This window comes from Schistocerca serialis, chromosome 2 (genome assembly GCF_023864345.2).
Source record: "Schistocerca serialis cubense isolate TAMUIC-IGC-003099 chromosome 2, iqSchSeri2.2, whole genome shotgun sequence".
Taxonomy (NCBI): domain Eukaryota; kingdom Metazoa; phylum Arthropoda; class Insecta; order Orthoptera; family Acrididae; genus Schistocerca; species Schistocerca serialis.
In genome coordinates, this window is record NC_064639.1 from 285,985,497 (window position 1) to 286,005,024 (window position 19,528).

Consider the following 19,528-nt stretch of genomic DNA (forward strand, 5'->3'; position numbering starts at 1 on the left):
CGAATCCGTTGTCTTCCGGGTTAAGAACTCCTCGACACCTGTTCTGCGGGACGGAGAACAGCTCACGGCGGCTCCATTATGCTCTGGGGAACATTCCCGTGGGCATTCATGGGTCCAGTGAGGCTCGTGCAAAGCACCATGACTGTCAAGGCGTATCATGCGGTGGTTGCAAACAACGTACACTCTTCATGACGATCATGTTTCCGACAGCAATGGCATTTTACAGCAAGATAATGCGCCATGTCACAAGGCCAGGAGTGTGATGGAGTGGTTCGAGGAACACAGTGGCGAGATCCAATTGATGTGTTGGCCCCCAACTCGCCAGATCTGAACCCGATCGAATACATCTGGGATATGATTGAACGAGGCGTCAGAGCTCATAGCTCCCTTCCCTGGAATTTACGGGAGTTAGATGATTTGATTTGATTTGTGTGTGTGTGTGTGTGTGTGTGTGTGTGTGTGTGTGTGTGTAGATGTGGTGCCACCTCCCTCCAGCGACCCACCAATGCCTCATTGCTTCCATGGCACGACGCGTCGCCGTTGTTATTTGTGTCAAAGGTGAACATACCGGCTATTAGGTAGGTGGTCATAGTGTTCTGGCTGATCAGTGTAGGTCCCATAATTATACGACAGACTGACGTTAACGATCCCTAAAACAGGGATGATTGTGTTACCTTCCGTCGCTTGATCCACAGATGTTAAAGTAACTTCGACAGTATAGGGAGGCAGCATTCATGGCCGTTACTGTTCAGGATATATGTTTTTCTAGACCACACCTCTAGCCTACGAGACAACACAGCTCCTGAAAAACCATCGTCAGAGTTCCACATCCCCGTACCAAAACGGAGACCGCTAGTTCTTGTGCCCATATCAGTTTCAGAGGATTGTTCAACGTTCTGCTACGCTCTGCTGTGTTTACAGGATACCTGTATTTTATACTCGCTGTTGCCCGTACGTATAATGGAAGCACGACTAAACAGCAGTAAAAGCTAGTAAACTATTTTGCCATCTGCTGATGAGCGTTTCGACCTAAAAGGGGTAACGAACATACCAAATCGATGTCGCAGCTGTTACCTTACATTGCACATAGCAATACAATTCCGCGATCGTTTCAGGATGGCAAATGACAAAATTGCTTTGTAATCAATTGTGTTATAGGATTCCCGTAACAAAACGGAACTTTTTCATATTGTAAACTGACTATCTCCAACGCGTTGGCAAAATATGGACAGCCTCGAATCGTCCGGAAGGTCTCGGCATTCATGTATCCATGAATTGAAAAAACCGTGTGCCAAGATTAAATAACGAAATACTCAACCACACCACGAAGATGCCTTCTACGCCAAATATTACACCACCACCAGCAGCAGCAGCAGCAAAAATGTCGACGACGCTGCCAACGCAATTATGAAATACGAGGTGAGCCTTTCACGAGAGGACACGTTGATTTAGGCATACCATTTTAGATCCCAACGCTGTCAGCGATGTGAAACATCAGCACTGATTTGCCACGTTTCTTCACAGGTAACTTCTGTTGCAGCCGGAAAGGTTCAGTGCTACTTACCAGATGGCCTTCTGCACTACTTCATTTGCTCTTGTCAGTTTCAGGACAAATAGGTGTAGCGAAGTTCACTGTTTAACTTCCAACAGAAACAGGCACTAATACGACAGCAACATATTAATACAGTGATAACGCCTTACACCTACATGGCGCTACGTATGCAGGCGGAAAAGCTTGAGACTGTATAGCGGAACGGAATCCCAAGCGCACGCTCCATACTGTGTTTAGTCGCGTTCTAACAAGGGTACCAAACTGCCGGCGCAGAATGGGCATTTGACGACTTGCCGTGACAACTCTTTCACTGCTCCAGCCGTAAACTTCCTACATGTTTCGAAATTAAACATGAATTACTAATCAAGCCAACGGCATATTCTTTCCTCTCTTCATAAGATTAAAGCTCCTATTTCTAGGGCTAATTTAACGTTCATATTCTACTTACCAGTAAGGAAAAAAATTCACCCTCCTTCCTTTTACAAAATAGACTCAGTTTGGATACGTATATTATGTTAACTGACACTGGACGTAGTAATGTACATTTTTACCATTGAATTATTTATTGTGCGGTCATACGTAACGTTACCTACGCTGTTATGCGTCTGCTCACTTTGCTTAGCGCACAAGAACTGGGAGTTTTTCGCCGGCATATCCTTCACTCTAGATATAGCACTACGTGACGCACCTGTCTGAAACAACTCGCATAACGTACAAGAGAAGAGTTGCACACGTCAATGAGTTTCATCGAACGGTGATAGTGGTTTAAGTAGCACTCTGAAAATTACAATGAGAGTGGAATGAAAAAACTGCATCCCCAGGCTCACGCAGTCTCTAAAAGTAAAGTATAACCAGGGACAGATGAAAATGGAAAAAAAGACTGAATAGCAGATTTCTCCAAAACGAGTATTGGGCGGTTTGTGTAGGAAATGAACATACCCCACTTTGAAAAAAGGCTGAAGGAAGACTAGGGTCTAACGCACCATCGACGAAGAGTACAATAGAGACGGAGTCCAAGCTCGGACAGGTAAAGAATCGGCCGTGCACATTTGGAACACTTCCGGCGTTTCACCTTAAGTATTTTAGGAAAACTACGGAATACTTAAATATCTGCAAGTCGGGATATAGTTTTGAACCATAGCCTGCCCAACTGCGAGCCCATTGTCTTACTGCTGCGCTACGCTGTTCAATCTGATTCGAACAGACAAGTGATTCAAAGATAACTAAAAACTCTGCATCCGAACCATAATGCTTAGTGTTGTCTTTCAAATTCACCGCAAGTAACTGTACAGTGGATGGTATTCCGTATAAAGAAAATATGTTTCCTGCCCTATTACACGCGCATATGAATCGATAGAAGTTTTTCTTCACTGCTTGAACAAAATTATCCGGACACTTTGTGGGCATTAATATGGAGTGTGTCCATCCTTCGCCTTTATGGTGGTATGGTGGTTTGAAGGCTCCTGGGGACACTTTTAATGAGGCGTCTGCATGTCTGTGGAGGAATGGCAGCCTGTTCAAGAGCAAAAACCAAAAAAAGATAGTGGTATTGGAAGCTGGTGTCTGAAGAGAAGTCAACGTCCTAACTTATCCAAAGGTTTTCCACTGCGCTGAGGTCGGGACTCGGGGCAGGCCAGTACATTTCATGGATGTTATTGTCCACAAACCACTGCCTTACAGATGCTGCTTTACAGGGTGCACTGTCATGCTGACAATCATTGTTTCCAAACTATTGCTCTACTGTACAATCCTGTAAAATTCATACTGTAAAATACTATAAAATGCACGTCCTTCGGCGTTTAGCGTTTTCTTAAGCGAAATAACGAGTCCATGCTCTAACAACGAAAAACACCCTATAACATCAAACCACTTTCTCTGTACTTAATTGCTCACACTACACAAGACGGCAGATAAAGTTCTCTAGAAATTCTCCATCGGACTGCCAAAGGGTACAGCGTTATTCATCGCTCCAAGTCACTTGTTTCCGATCATCCACTGTTCGGCGAGGTCGCTCTTTACACTACCTTAAGAGCCACTTAATACAGACCACAGAAATATTCGGCTTATGCGGAGCTCCTCGGTCGCTGTACCCTACTCTTATTGCCTCCCTAGGCACCGTCGTTGTGCTAGCTAAACTGCTGGTAGCACTTTCGAACTCACGAGTGCCTCCTTCCACTGGTATTTTACAACCATTTTTCGCAATGCTCGACGGTCAGCACATGAGGTCTTTCTGATCATGATTTAGCTGTGGTTGCACCTTCGCGTTTTCACTTCACAGTCTTATTACCATCAGTCGACTTGGGACGCTTTAGATGAGTTGAAATGTCTCTGATGAATCTGTTTAGCAGGTGACATCAGTGAGCTCTCCTGATCGTCCCATTCCGCTGTTGCTCCTTCTCTACTAACACGATACTCTCCCTCTGCTTTTATACTGTCGAGTCGGTCTCTCACATCTGGTGGTCAACTGCGTATTATATAAGGGCGTCCGGATACTTTTCCTCAGACAGCGAAGACGCCTTTTGCGCACAAATCTCTTCTTAGCCTTATGATCCCCACGACAGATATACGATGGAGGACGCAGCATAGTTTGTCTTCCTCGAATAACGGATCTTTAAATCCACCCAATAAGTTTTCACGAGAACGTCGCCTTTCTTCGCAAAGATTAAATGGTAATCTCCTAGAGAGATTTTGTATGGGATATACCGATCTGTTAGATTCAAGTCAGTACAATATAAAGTACAGCATGGCAAGCGACACCTGCTGGGTAAATATAACGTTACAATCGCTCGCCTAATAATGTGTCCACGAGATACATGACTCAGCACAACGTAGAAAGAAACGAGAGAAGCTTGTACGTTATCTTATTTACTCAGACAATTTTTCAGCAGGCAGCTCCTCTCCTCCTGATATTTTCGGAAACAATTGCTCTCCTCTTGGAAAGTCAACAGACACGCAGAAAAAAAAAATAACCTGAGGTGGTAAAAGAATTCGGCACAATGCCACTTCGTGACCAACGCTTAAGTGCAAATTGCGTGACTTCCTCTCGACAGGCACAAAATGATCGTTTTTATCCGTGCCATCTTTCTGGAAAAGGGGTGCAAGAAATACGAAGGATTTTCCATTCCAAGCGCGAAGCCAAACAAGACGACGACGCGCCGCGGAGTGCGCGAGTTCCAGAAACAGGTTGCAGACAGCAAAACACGACGGCTCCGTCGCGACCTGGCGACTAGCGAGGCAGGTTCGCCCGGAAAGGCAGCAGCTGAGGACTCAGTTCAGCTGGCGTTCCCAGCCGGTGTTCACAACGCACCTCGCTCCCTAGAAGATACGGGCAGTCTGATTCGGTATTTTTCTGTTTGATGTACGACCTTCTCAATGCCAGTGGCTCTCTCGTCCTCAACTAGCTACTGACAACGTTCGTTCAAACTTAGCGAATAGCATAGTTACACAAACTAAATTACTTCTTTCATGGCTCCTATCCGTCACTATTAAATTAATCACAAAAAATTATTATATTATTGCTCATATTTGCCTCAAATCTTTGGTTCTCACAGTAATGGAGAATAGCGTGTATCAGTGAACTTAAAACAGTGCAACGTAAAACGAGCCATCCATCAGAAGAGGCTAAGATGAGCCGGGCACATGGCACGGATGCGTGATATATAGGTACCGAAGAAGATACTAATAAGAAAAAGCTGGAGGGCAGCGCGGGTGCTGTCGACCAAAAACAGGATGGAAGTGCGTTTCACATCTACAGAGATCAGGGTAAAGGAATTGGATAGCACTAGCGCAAAATCGGGACATACAGCAAAGATCCACAATGAATTTTAAACGGGTAACTGAATTCTCTTTAAAGATGTTGAAGACATGTAATGGGGATCAAGACGGATAAGTTTAGCATAGGAACTCATGTCCGAAAACTTAGTTTTCCCGCTACACATAAAATACAACACACCTTCAAATCTAGAACATTTTCGGCACCACTGACTAGGGTATTACGTCCCTCATTCACCGATCATCTGATATACCATGCAGACTACAGGCTTGACATGGCATTCTGTGATCTGTTGTTATGCTTATGATCTTTGTTCATACAGTCCTACTGTACAGTAGCAATCATTCACTACAGTTCAGAACGCAAGCTCTATGTATATTTCATTTTTAGTATGTTGCTGTTGACCAATGTGAACTAGCCTATACGTTTATGGAATACGCCGACATGATATTTGTAAGCCCAAGCTAGGTAAGTTCTGCGGGCTGCTCGTCAGTTGTATGCGCAACGTTTTCCACTCCGCAAGACACCTTCGTATTCCCTCTTTGCGACGGTGTATCAGAGGGCCTCAGATCGGTATGTTCACCATTATCAGGGCCGAATGTGGTGCTCCACAGCAGCACCACAACCGAGTCTGAAGCGCCTGTACTCCACGCAGCAGAAGAGGGCACGATGAAGAATACTGGAGACAACGGGTAGACTGAATATGGATCACCAAACTGCCTGGTATGTTCTGCATGAGCAGCAACCATACCAATACAACCTCCCAGAAGGTACACGCAATGCAGCCACAAGATTCTGCGTCATGAACCCACTTTTGCACGTGGTTCTTGCACTGTTGTGTGGACAGTCATATGAGGGCTAATGAAAACCCGCATGCAATGTCCCCCCCTCCTCTCCCCCCCCCCCCCATGGGTTTCAGGAACGATTCGGTGTGAAAAGTTGGGCAGAGTTCCTCAATGGTTATGTGACCAGGCCATACCACCCTCTATATCTCACGAGTGCCACGTACTTGCGATTCCTTGATGGCGTACTGCATGGGCTCTTGGAAGATGTGCCAGTGCATGCGCATCAAAACACGAAGTTCCGGCACGATGGCGTATCAACTTCTTTTTCACGTGCAGTCCGAGATAATTTGGACCAATGATTTTGTCAACAGTGAAGAGGTCGTAGTGGCTCGAGTGCTTGGCCTGCACATTCTCCCAACTTGTACCCACAAGACTACTAACAGTCGGGCTGGATGAAATCTTTGATTTACGGGCCACTGTGGCATCCTAGGAAGAACTACTGCTATGGATTATGCCTGCAGTGGATGCTGGAGGACCAGGGAATAGTGATCGTGTGCACCGAAACATGATACGAAGGCACTGTATCTGTGTTGACATTGACGGTCGTCACATCGAACCTGACCTGTAAGTGGAAGCAGACGACAAGCAGCACGAGTCAGAGAGAAACTGTGTTGTGGCATTTTGCATGTAGCAGGAAATCCGTTCGTTTTTGGACATGAGATCCTACAGGGTGTTTCAAAAATGACCGGTATATTTGAAACGGCAATAAAAACTAAACGAGCAGCGATAGAAATACACCGTTTGTTGCAATATGCTTGGGACAACAGTACATTTTCAGGCGGACAAACTTTCTAAATTACAGTAGTTACAATTTTCAACAACAGATGGCGCTGCAAGTGATGTGAAAGATATAGAAGACAACGCAGTCTGTGGGTGCGCCATTCTGTACGTCGTCTTTCTGCTGTAAGCGTGTGCTGTTCACAACGTGCAAGTGTGCTGTAGACAACATGGTTTATTCCTTAGAACAGAGGATTTTTCTGGTGTTGGAATTCCACCGCCTAGAACACAGTGTTGTTGCAACAAGACGAAGTTTTCAACGGAGGTTTAATGTAACCAAAGGACCGAAAAGCGATACAATAAAGGATCTGTTTGAAAAATTTCAACGGACTGGGAACGTGACGGATGAACGTGCTGGAAAGGTAGGGCGACCGCGTACGGCAACCACAGAGGGCAACGTGCAGCTAGTGCAGCAGGTGATCCAACAGGGGCCTCGAGTTTCCGTTCGCCGTGTTGCAGCTGCGGTCCAAATGACGCCAACGTCCACGTATCGTCTCATGCGCCAGAGTTTACACCTCTATCCATACAAAATACAAACGCGGCAACCCCTCAGCGCCGCTACCATTGCTGCACGAGAGACATTCGCTAACGATATAGTGCACAGGATTGATGACGGCGATATGCATGTGGGCAGCATTTGGTTTACTGACGAAGCTTATTTGTACCTGGACGGCTTCGTCAATAAACAGAACTGGCGCATATGGGGAACCGAAAAGCCCCATGTTGCAGTCCCATCGTCCCTGCATCCTCAAAAAGTACTGGTCTGGGCCGCCATTTCTTCCAAAGGAATCATTGGCTCATTTTTCAGATCCGAAACGATTACTGCATCACGCTATCTGGACATTCTTCGTGAATTTGTGGCGGTACAAACTGCCTTAGACGACACTGCGAACACCTCGTGGTTTATGCAAGATGGTGCCCGGCCACATCGCACGGCCGACGTCTTTAATTTCCCGAATGAATATTTCGATGATCGTGTGATTGCTTTGGGCTATCCGAAACATACAGGAGGCGGCGTGGATTGGCCTCCCTATTCGCCAGACATGAACCCCTGTGACTTCTTTCTGTGGGGACACTTGAAAGACCAGGTGTACCGCCAGAATCCAGAAACAATTGAACAGCTGAAGCTCTGCATGTGAAGCCATTCCGCCAGACACGTTGTCAAAGGTTTCGGGTAATTTCATTCAGAGACTACGCCATATTATTGCTACGCATGGTGGATATGTGGAAAATATCGTACTATAGAGTTTCCTAGACCGCAGCGCCATCTGTTGTTGAAAATTGTAGCTACTGTAATTTCGAAAGTTTGTCTGCCTGAAAATGTACTGTTGTCCCAAGCATATTGCAACAAACGGTGTATTTCTATCGCTGCTCGTTTAGTTTTTATTGCCGTTTCAAATATACCGGTCATTCTTGAAACACCCTGTATGATAAACTTAACCGTCTTGGTCCCCAGTACGAGCGCTCATCGTCTGAAAAGAGAGTTTAGTTACACTCTGCAGAGCTAAAGAAAAATAAGAATGATGAAAAGTGGCAGCGCAAAGTTCCTGGATTAAGTTCTAAGCCCAGTCGGAGTGTCTTCAATGTCGCATGGAGTGCAATCGCGTTGATGATGATCCATCCGCCGGATGGTGTCGTTTAAGTTCACTGTTACTCGAGAAAAATAGATTATGAGGTGGCACTAGATTATACCATATTCCTATCCCCCCCATCTCTCTCTCTCTCTCTCTCTCTCTCTCTCTCTCTCTCTCTCTCTCTCGTGCGAGCGACTTCATCTCTGCAAGACCTGGATCCATTTCTTCACGCTAAACTTTTTTCTCCCCAATTCGATGCAGTAGTTACTCCATCCATCCATCGAATCTTCAACATTCTTTCGTAGCACCAGATGTGAATAGTTCTGTTCTTGTCTTAAATGTTTACCGTCCACGTTTCACTTCCGTACTTCTAGAAAAATAGTTTCAGAAAATACTCCTTAGCATTTAAATTTGCTCTTTTTCAGAAATGCTTTTCTTGCTACTGTCAATTTGCGTTTTATGTCCTCTATACTTCATCAGTTACAAATAGCAACACTTATCTACATTTTTAGTGCCTCTTTTCAAAATCTGCCTCGCCCGATTTAATTCGGCTGCATTCCAGTACTCTTATTTTACTTTTGTTGTAGCTGTTCTCATAACCACTTTTCGCGTTCAATCCATTCCTTTTAACTGCTCTTACAAGTCTTTCGCCGTCTCTGGTAGAATTACGTCCTCGGCAAACCTCAAACATTGGGGATAGACTACAAACCTGTCTCCCTAAATGCAGCCAGGTTTCTGAACGTGTTATAGATTAGATAACTCTTTCTCACTCCGTACTTTACTACGATTGCATTCAACTGAAACTAGGAAAATCAGACACGATGGATTATCAATGATGTGTTGAATGTTCCTCCTGAAGCGACGACAGCATAGTGAATCAAAAGAATTGGATGGTAGCGTATCATTCTCAGTGAAAGAGTGGTCTTCCTTCTCGGGAGATATCAACAAATACGAGTGATCTCGCCAGATTCGACTGGCCGCAGACAGCGAGGCGAGGATGCCAGCAGCTGGGGGCCCCTCACACAATGAGCGCTATTCAGCGCCGCCCTGCTTGGAGCGTTTCGCCATCTCCTATTCTCCGGCCACCACCTCGACACGGCCAGACAACTATCGTTTGTGTTGGAGTCTCCTTTATGTTCCCTTCACCTCCCTGACCGTGCATAAATTGTACCGTTTCCTTTTATCGGTGCGCCTCTCTTCTACACCAGTTTATCATTCCAAGGCACGTTTTCCGCTAACACAAGCATTCCGTTAAGAATGTAGAGTTCGCCGGAATGCCGGAAATTCCAGCGACCGAGCGACAATTGCTCAGCTCACTCAAGTACCGATGTGGACGCCTTTCGGTCGACTGGCTTAATTAAACATGTTTCGTAAGAAAAGGAAGCAGTCATCTACCCGAAGACTGATTTGACCCCACAGTACTTCACCTGACATTGCCCTAATCAAAGGGATGTGCTGTTAATCCCCTCTAGGCCGACAACCAATTAACCAGCTACAAAAATAGTAACAGCAGACCCACAATTTTAATGCGGAATCTAAAAGCACACCGGAACAGAAACACTGACAACCTTCCTGTTAATTCTTGTGAATTGATAGGGTCAATCAGGGATCGAATCGTGAACTTCAGAATTACCAAATTGGCACTAGTTTGACAGCAGGTGATTATAATTAAGCTGGAGCTATTCACGAAGGTCCAAAGTGGGCTGTAATTATTGTCTGGCAGCGAAACTACGAACACATGCCAATGCGGAACCCATTTACGCTAAAAAAAAAATCCAATTTTGGCGCTGTACAGTTTTTCCTCGATGTCTGCAATGCTCATATTGAAAAAAATTATGTAAGTGGCGGTTAACGATAAAACAAACATTATGCATCTCTCACTTGTTTGACCTTTTCTGTTCCCATCCCGTTCCAAATCAATACGTACATTTCTATGTATTTTACACTCTCAGCGTGAGATTTGCACCTGGTGGCCAAAATAGGAATTAATTTTTTCCACCATAAATCGGTTCCGCATTAACGAATTAGAATATCTATCAAGTTTACCTGCCATACCGTAATTACAGCCAACATTAGACCTCTGTGAGTAACTGCACTTTAATTACAATCACCTAGTACATAGCTGTATTTTTCTCAAATCAGTTACAATATCGTTCATAGTCAAATACCGGAATTTGTGCTACTACTTACCTCACAACCATTTGCGCACAGTTATGACTTAATTATATTCTTTACCCCAAGAAAACAATCAAATGAGGAATAGCCCAGCAGTGGTTCATAAATCTGACCTAAAATCCGCACTCGGGTCCACTAATTTAGTAGAAAACTTTGTTCAGGAACACTATTGAGACAAGATATAACGGCCCCACTCGCAAAGAAAAAGATTAGGTTTAACGTCCAGTGAACGATTTCATTCAAGACGGAGCACACACACTGAGAAGGGTTCAGAAGAAATCGGCCAGCGGACAAGTTCATCCACGCCATCAAGGACGAACTCGTCTCCACAAAGATGCAAGGTGAAGTATTCTGCTGCGTATCGTCAACGTCGGAATCACGATAATGAGGCAATAGACGCAGCATGTAAAACCGCGTATGAGGAAACCACTGAGACTGGAAGCAGCCATCCCGCTGCGGTTAGCGCCATAACTTTAGGATAGTTATGGAGAGGTGCTAACGAATAGCTGTAAATGGAAAAAATGAGCCATGGATCGTTAAACTGGCCACTAGACCGCCGTGTGCCGCCTCCTAAATAGTCAAACGAAACGAGAGAATACTACCTCGTTCCACATTGTGAACTTTCCCCTGACCCATGACTTCCTCATGCACAAAGCAGCCATCACTTTTTTGTGCCTATTGTGATATCATTTGATAGACTTGTGATCTGGACGTCGAGGAGAGCACATCAAGCGGTATAACAGGAAACTTCCGCTCTGTCTTGAGCACTGGAAACTGACAACGATAACCTTTTCTATTGGAATGGTACTAAATTTATACCTGAAGTCTCAGGAGCCAACGTGATGCTTTTCTGAGCTGATTTTTAAGCACTATACCATCTATACCGGAACCTCTGTCATTACTGTTTAATATGTTTGAAAAAGCGTTATCCTTTACTCTATCTGTACTACAATTTTACTTCATTATTATTTCACATTTTTCTATTTTTACTGAAACTCAGAAATTTATTGAAAAGGTGCTAACGATAAGATCGTCGAATGCCCTAATACCAAGAACAACCAATAAAAACCTGATCGTTTCTTTCGTACTTCCAGCCTGTTAACCAGCTCCCACCAAGGTCTATAAGAAAAAAAGAATTCTGTAGTAAATATTTGTGTATTCCCGTAATTCTGTAAGAATGCGTTGCATATTTGCGTGTCATATCAAAGAAGTTCTGTACTAATCTTGCTCATAAAACATGTTCAACATCCTGCTAATAGCTCTCGGAAGACATAAAGCCGTCAGCTTGCCAAGTGACTACGAATTAAGCAATCGTTTTACACGGCACTAGATTGCTCGAAGTGGCTTACCGAATCCCCCATTTATATTTTAATGCTGTTATCTGCGAAGAGCCTCAGCTATTCGAATAATACTACGCCAAATATGTCATTTGACTTTAAAGGCAAACCAAATAGATCTGGAAAATACACTTCTTTAAAAGATCCCGGCAATACTTCGTTACTCATTTTGCTCATTACAGGAATGTAGTTACGAAGTGTGTTCAAGTGATAATTATCGAAAAAGTAATGACCGCTTCATATAAGAGACTGGCACGATTTCATTTCCTGAGCGAAGGAAATATGACAGCTACAGCACCCGCGTTTAAATGGGGTTCACATTATGAAAGCAGGTAGCAGATCACAGGAGGATGAGAAAGTATAATTCAGATCTTCGACTAATTACAATCAATAGCGAAGCAAGCAAGCTACTATCGTTTGCTTGCTGCTAACTGGTGTTAAAGGTTGATTATGCAATTAGTAACGACTATATTACCCGATGAATACAGCTGAACTGCAGTTTCCAGAAACTTCAAGAAGTCTTCGCTCTCAGACAGGTAGTAAATTTCAAGCTCGACGTTGTACAGTAAGTGGCCCTGCAGCACTGAGGCAGTTTTATAGGAAAACAGTGGAATGTGTGTACCTGGAGTGCACAACGAACCCCTTAGGAGTTGGTATTTCAGTGTTCGTTGGCGTCGCATCGATCGAAATTCCGTTCGTGGATGGAAATTTCGTGCAGATAGGTCTCTGGTACGTCTACGTCACTTTCAGTTCCGCCCAACTCACCAAACTGCTAGCACAGAGGCTGCATAAACTCAAGTTATCATCTCCTCAGCATCTGGTAGGACCGTTTGTTTCGCTGCTGCTATAAATTCGATGAGCCGCAGTGCTACCACGTCGCACGGCTGGCATCTTTCCCAGAAGCAATCCTAGGGTTACACGCGAGCAACAAATCGTCCGGAGACAGCGACGTCTTTCTTACGTTTCCAACTCCTTACAATTACTGCCCTTCCGCTCCGATTGCTGAAAATTCTCGATGCTGGAAAGAGATTTCAACCTTGTACCTTTGAACGTTATGGAAAAGTATAAGCTGAGATATTCAAAAGAGAAGCCCAGATTCGGGGCTGACGACTAATAAGACCTTTGACTAAGATTCGAATCCGCTACACCTCCTGTTGCAGCGCCACAGTGAAGCGCTATGAAAGTCGTAGCTATTCGCCTTGAGGAGAGAAATCTTGGGATTGTACAGTTCCTTACAGCCAGACTTGTTGCCGATGTGCTGTCATTTGAGGAAACCACTTATTTTTTACAACTATCCGCCCCCCCCCCCCCAAATGGACACGGAAAAATCTGTTTTAATAAGACGAATCGCGGCACTAGTTTCACGCTCTCCCGTTTTAACGCCAGCAACACAAACTCCACATCTACCCCGAATATACTACTTTGTATGCAACCTGTATACGTCCGAGTTAGGGTCGATTCACACAGGACGTCACGGAACGGAACACAAACACAAACACAAACACAAACACACACACACACACACACACACACACAAGCGCGCGCGAATCTCGCCGCCAAGGTTTCTTGGGAGGAAAGTTTTGATGTTGACTCGTGCAGTGGTGAGAAGGGGGGGGAGGGGGGGGGGGGCAGGCTGTTGGTGGTGTACTCTGAAAGTTGACCTATTCTCACTGCTCTCACTCAAGTCAAGTTGTGGATTGTGTGTCTCGCTCGCTTTCAATGGGTCTATTTAAACGCACACATTTGCTCCCTTGTTCATGTACTAGCTGTTCTGTCTGTAGTATACACTGTACAGAATTGCGAAGGTATCAGCCAATGCCGTAGACAGCAATCTTGCAATTCATGGATCCATGTTCATTGTTATGTTCACAAAACCGAGCTCAATTCAGAACACAGAATTTATTTTTGCTGTTTATTTACACATAACAAAGTATTTTCCAAAAGATATTTCTATTAACCCAATAAGAAAACCACAGAATATTTTAGAAAACATTAACATGAATAAGAAACATAACTCCAGATAGCAGGACGCGAGACCGACTACAAATGCCACTGCATGTCTCTTATCTAAATATGTCCCAAAGAGAAGGGTCCCGTAAAGAACAAGGGTTCTTAACAATCGGACTGACAGACAACAAAATGGTTCAAATGGCTCTGAGCACTATGGGACTTAACATCTGTCATAAGTCCCCTAGAACTACTTAAACCTAACTAACCTAAGGAGATCACACACATCTATGCCCGCGGCAGGATTCGAACCTGCGACCGTAGCAGTCGCGCGGTTCCAGACTGAAGCGTCTAGAACCGCTCGGCCACACCGGCCGGCGACAGACAACAAAGTGCTCCGTTTTTACAGATTGAGACGCCCTGAAAAGGTCGCAAAACTGTCTCGTTTTCGAGAATTCCTCAATGTGCCAATGCTTTGAAACAGCAGATATCCTTAGCACAAGGGTGAAAAATAAAACCTCACAATACGGACTTTAACTACAAACGTCGTAAGCCAATATGGCATCTCCCAGGTTCTGCTTGTGATATAATTGGCTGGGTTGCTCTCCACGCAGTGAAAAAATCTTATTTGACTGTTTCTGCCTTTCACGTTTGGGAATGCTCCGCAACGTGAAATCCCTGGATGTGATGTTACAAGGATAGTCCAGCTGCACATCCACGTTCGCTTTCACGTTTCGTGAAAGGAGGGCCTTACACGTTTGTGACATTTGCTCTGAATCTGTGTTGTGTGGAACAGTGCCGGCAGCTGCGGTCCAGCACGCCAGGGCGCTCTGCGCTCTCGCGCTGAGGCACTGGCAACACGGCCGTTCCGGTCGGCGCTTCCCTTTCGTTTCGTTTCAGCCGCCGTCTGCTCCCCCCGCCGTGGACCATTCATCACATCTCTCACAATAGGACTTGCTCACCAAGGCCGCCGGACAAGGGAACAACTTGTAGGAAGCACCACTTCCAACCCGCGCTCGCCTCGACTGGTCTGGTCTGCTTACGTTCTGTTTTTATTTCGTTTCCTCCGTCGCCACGCCACGCATGAATTAATTCGGAGGCGCCGCCCGACGCCGCAGGTACCAAACCTGACACGACCGGCGAGATAAACAAGACGGTCGGCGAGGGGTAAGGGCTTAGTGGAAGGGAGAATCGTGCCGGACCCAGTCTTCTCGGCAATACTTTACATCGCGCATACCGAGGTGGGGGGGCGTCCGACGACGCCCACTGACCTGTGGCACGTTTTCACGCTTCGCTCCCAAGATTTCAATGTAGATATCCGAACTTGCTCCACGGAACAGAAAAGAAACAAGCAACCACGAAGAAGACAAAATGCCTGCTGTCTATTAAATGGTCGAGTTCTGAACTTGTTATCGGATCTCTCGGAGACGTGCTGTTTTATCGTCGTCAGCTGTGTTGAACACATTCGGCAGCAACTAGTATCCATCGAGTTTTATTTATAAAATTTCGGCTCGACTGGACCTCTGTTCAATGACACAGTCATAGAAGATGGTATAATATATAGAGAACTCATTAAAGTAAAATCAGAATAATAAAATATGGAATTATGAAACGCATGAATGAAAACATTATTATTATTATAGCCATCAAAATTCACGACTTCCTGAAAAAAAAAAAAAAAAGTACCAATAGGACAGGACGGTAACAGGCGAAGAAGCAAGGGCACAAAAGATCAGTTCCAGATCGAGAAAATGATTCTGGAAGTCTTATTTGTAAATGACCTGGACTGACTATAAAAAAGCCTTTGTCTCACTGCCACGCAGTTGGATCACGAAGTGCCTGGAAACCATCGGGGTCAGTAAAAACCTCAGGACATTCACAGAAAATCCGACGAAGCACTGAAGACAGCTAACTATTCGTCGGAAAACAGTTACGGACTAGTCAACATCAAGAGAGGCTCATTGTCCATCTGTTGGTCATCATCGCCTTGATTCCATTGTCAACCATCTTACAGGAAACAAACCTGGGCTATCGTCGAGAAATTTTCAGAAAATATCTCACCTGCTGTACATGGGTGAAGAGCAGCTCTACGGAATACATGAAATTGAAATCAAGGCTTTGACAAATAAGAGTTTGAATCTTCAGCAATGAAATCAGTACGGATTTCGGCTTAGGCAAGTGCGTCACACTGGCACTGCAAAAGGGCAAAATCTCAGAAAGTGAAGGCGTCGCAGTGCCTAATGGGCAAGCCATCACGTGCCTCCGGTCAGAAGCTACAAACACCTACGTTTTTGCAGATGGACAACATCAAACATGGGTACCTAAAAGGTGAGGTCAGCAAAGAGTTACGCCATCAATGCATTCACTATCTGGGCCATTCCCGTCATCAGATAAACTGTAGTAATCATTATCTTAAAGCAAATAAACATGCGTTAATCTGGATAAGAAAACTCACGCTAATTCACCATGCACTTCACCCTCACAGCAATGTCGACAGGCAGTAGTTGTCCAGAATAGCAGGCGGTAGAGGACTCTCGCAAGTGAGGGAAGCATGCAGTAGAACTCTTTGTGAAAGATACCCAGTAATCAGTCCTGACTGGAGTCAACAACAGAAAGGTTCTCAAACAACAGCAAACTGAGAATCAATACCAGATAGCTGCACTCCAATGCCAGACTATCAGTCCGTCAGTTTTTGGAGATCAAGACAATAGCTAGAGGGAAAAAAGAAAAAAAAAAAAGCTGGTCTTGCTGACCAACGGATCCTAAAAAAGAAAAGTGAAGTACTGATTTTTGCCCCACAGGAAACAACCATCAGAACTTACGCCATCTAAGCCAGAATGGTGAAATTAGCTGGAGACCCAAAGTGCAGACACCGCAAAGAAGCTGAGAAAACAACTGACCATATCTTGAACTGCTCAAGAAGAACACTCAGATTAATCACACGCAGAGGCACATGTGCCAAAATCACCATATGCCAGTGGCAAAGGACTGGTGGGACAAAGTAAGTTGTGGAAAACGAACAAAACCAAATTAGTGTCGGACTTCCTGCTTCAGACAGAGCGAATGCTGGAATACAAAATGTCAGACTAAACAAATGTAGGGAAAAAGTGTTTATCATTGAAGTCTAAGGCGATTGCAGAATCGACCAGAAACAAGTTTAAATCATGCCAGATACAGGGACTTGAAAATCGAACTACAAAGACTCCGGCGTAAAGCAGAGTACGGGGTCCTAGTGGTTCTAGGCACTCTGGGGGCCAGAAGATTTTGGCGGGCACTTGAAAACCAGTGGCGCTGATAAAAGGAAATATCCATCTTCCAGCTACAGAAAGTAACATTACTGGGTCTGCGCGAATTATCTTCCGAAACATCGCGATGACACACTTAGTCTATCGACAATGACTGGTAATAGAAACGTTCTTGGTCCCAGATTCTAATTCAGCCACTACAAAAATTATAAATAAAATCATCAGCAGAAGCGGCCGACGATTTTTGGCAGAAGAAGTCACTCTCGAAATGACAACGGCTTTGTCAAAGGCAGCAGAGGGACAGACAGGTTCAGGGCACACTCTTGCCCTGGGGTGGGGAAACGCTCCTTAAGACGAAAGAATAAGAAATGATTAACGGTCTAGGAACGCAGAAGGCAATGAAAACCACAGTATTAAAGAGAGACAATGTGTATCCATAGGGCATGTTGTCTGTAGCTGAAAAGGCGTCACGATGATCTCTTCATTGGCAAAAGATTCCGGATTAGTCCCTATTCGGATCTCCTGGAGGGGACTGCAAAATGGAGATGTGACCACGAGAAAAAGATGCATAACTAAAAAAGGAAAAAAGGGTCAATATTTTACGAGTCGGATTTTTTTTTATTTTTGGGCGGGAGGGGGGGGGGGAGGAGGGGTCGGGAGTTCGAAAGTGGCAGGGAACCTACAAAAACAGAAAACAGAAATGGAAATTCAGTCTATAGTGGGGGTCAGTGAAGTGAAATTAAAAGAAGAGTTTTTCCTGGTCAGACGAATATAGAGTACTATCAACGGCTGCAGAAAACGGTATAACGAGAAGAGGATTCGTATGAAGAGGTAGGTAGGCCAGAGTGTGAATTACTGTGAAAAGTTCAGTGATAAGGTTATTCTGACCAGATTCGACAGTAAACCAATGCCGACAACACCAGTTCAAGTACACATGCCGACATTTCAAGCAGAAGATAGATAGATAGATAGATAGATAGATAGATAAATAGATAGATAGAGAAAGAAAGAGAGAGAGAGAGAGAGAGAGAGAGAGAGAGAAGCATACGGCAAGTCGTTTTTCCTTACTTCTATTCGCGAGTGGAACAGGAAATGACTAGTATCGGTACAGGGTACTCTCCGCCTCGCACCGTAAGGTGGCCTGCGGAGTATACATCTAAGATACTCGTATCTTGCATGCTGAATATTAATTGGATTAGACACACAGCAGCATATTCCGAAGAGCGAAAACGTCATGGCATGGATTATACGAGTCACTAATTAGGAGTCATCCTGATTCATTGATAAATAATCGCAGACTACAACTCACGGAGAATTGTGAGAAGGGGGTTCTAGATTTGCGTATCTGAAAGACGTTCAGGGGGATGGAGATGAGGGGCATCCACAATCACAGGAATATACGCGGACTGTTCCTCAACACGATTCAGTCACAGGAATAAACGTGGGCTTTTCCTCAATAAAATTCTCACCCATGGATTAATGCGTTTCACGCGTATGATTCAACAGTGGTTTTCTGCAGCTTTCATTGGTGAGAGAGAGGTGTAGACCTATCAGAGACCCCACCTCACTGCGTGTTCACATCAACCACGCGATAACACTCCAATAGCCCGAGTGGTGCCTAGTTGACCGGCAGGTTGGAGCCAGCATCTCATTAAGGTTCAAGCGTAATCGTACCTCGTCGCTGGAGTTTTCCAGTGTGTACCACGAAGCATCAATCTGGGAGTCGTTTTTCCATGGTTGGAGCGTCCAAAAGCGATCTTTCTGCGCCCATGCTAATCTCTTGCCAGATTCGGAGAGCAGTAAATTGTTGAGGCGATAGCGGTAGTCAACGGCGATCCTGCGGCTGTTTACTATGGCGGTCGGAGTTTTTCTCGACCAGAGATACCCACAGTGCGCCCTCAACACAGTGGACATGGAACACCAGTTTGACATAAATGAAGGTAAACAAGAATTTGAAATTCGCAACTGTCGACTATCACCATAGATAAGATGCCACAGTAAAATCGTGCATGCCTGTCCTAAAATAACGAGATTCTGATGTGCTGGTCACACAACGCATACCGGTCTCTCCTAATGTGCGTTGTACACTCCACGAGGGTCGACGACCAACTCGCCTATTTCCTGAGAGCAAAGCAACTCATTAAATGCGTTGAACATTATTTTTGAAGCCATTTAGCCAGTCAGCAACGTAACTGAAGAATAAATAGCTTATTTTTTGTCCCACTGGCATTCTGTTTTGTTACGATAACTCATGTAATGGAAGATAGATTATAAAGCGTAAAGTTTCAACCTTTATTTCCGGCT

At 44.7% G+C, this 19,528-nt stretch overlaps 1 protein-coding gene across 1 annotated transcript in view; it reads right to left on the reverse strand.

Annotated features, from left to right (window-relative positions):
* Positions 1-19,528, reverse strand: part of LOC126457052 (bone morphogenetic protein receptor type-1B) — a 181,189-nt gene that overhangs the window by 137,537 nt on the left and 24,124 nt on the right. The gene's annotated exons all lie outside the window — the stretch shown is intronic.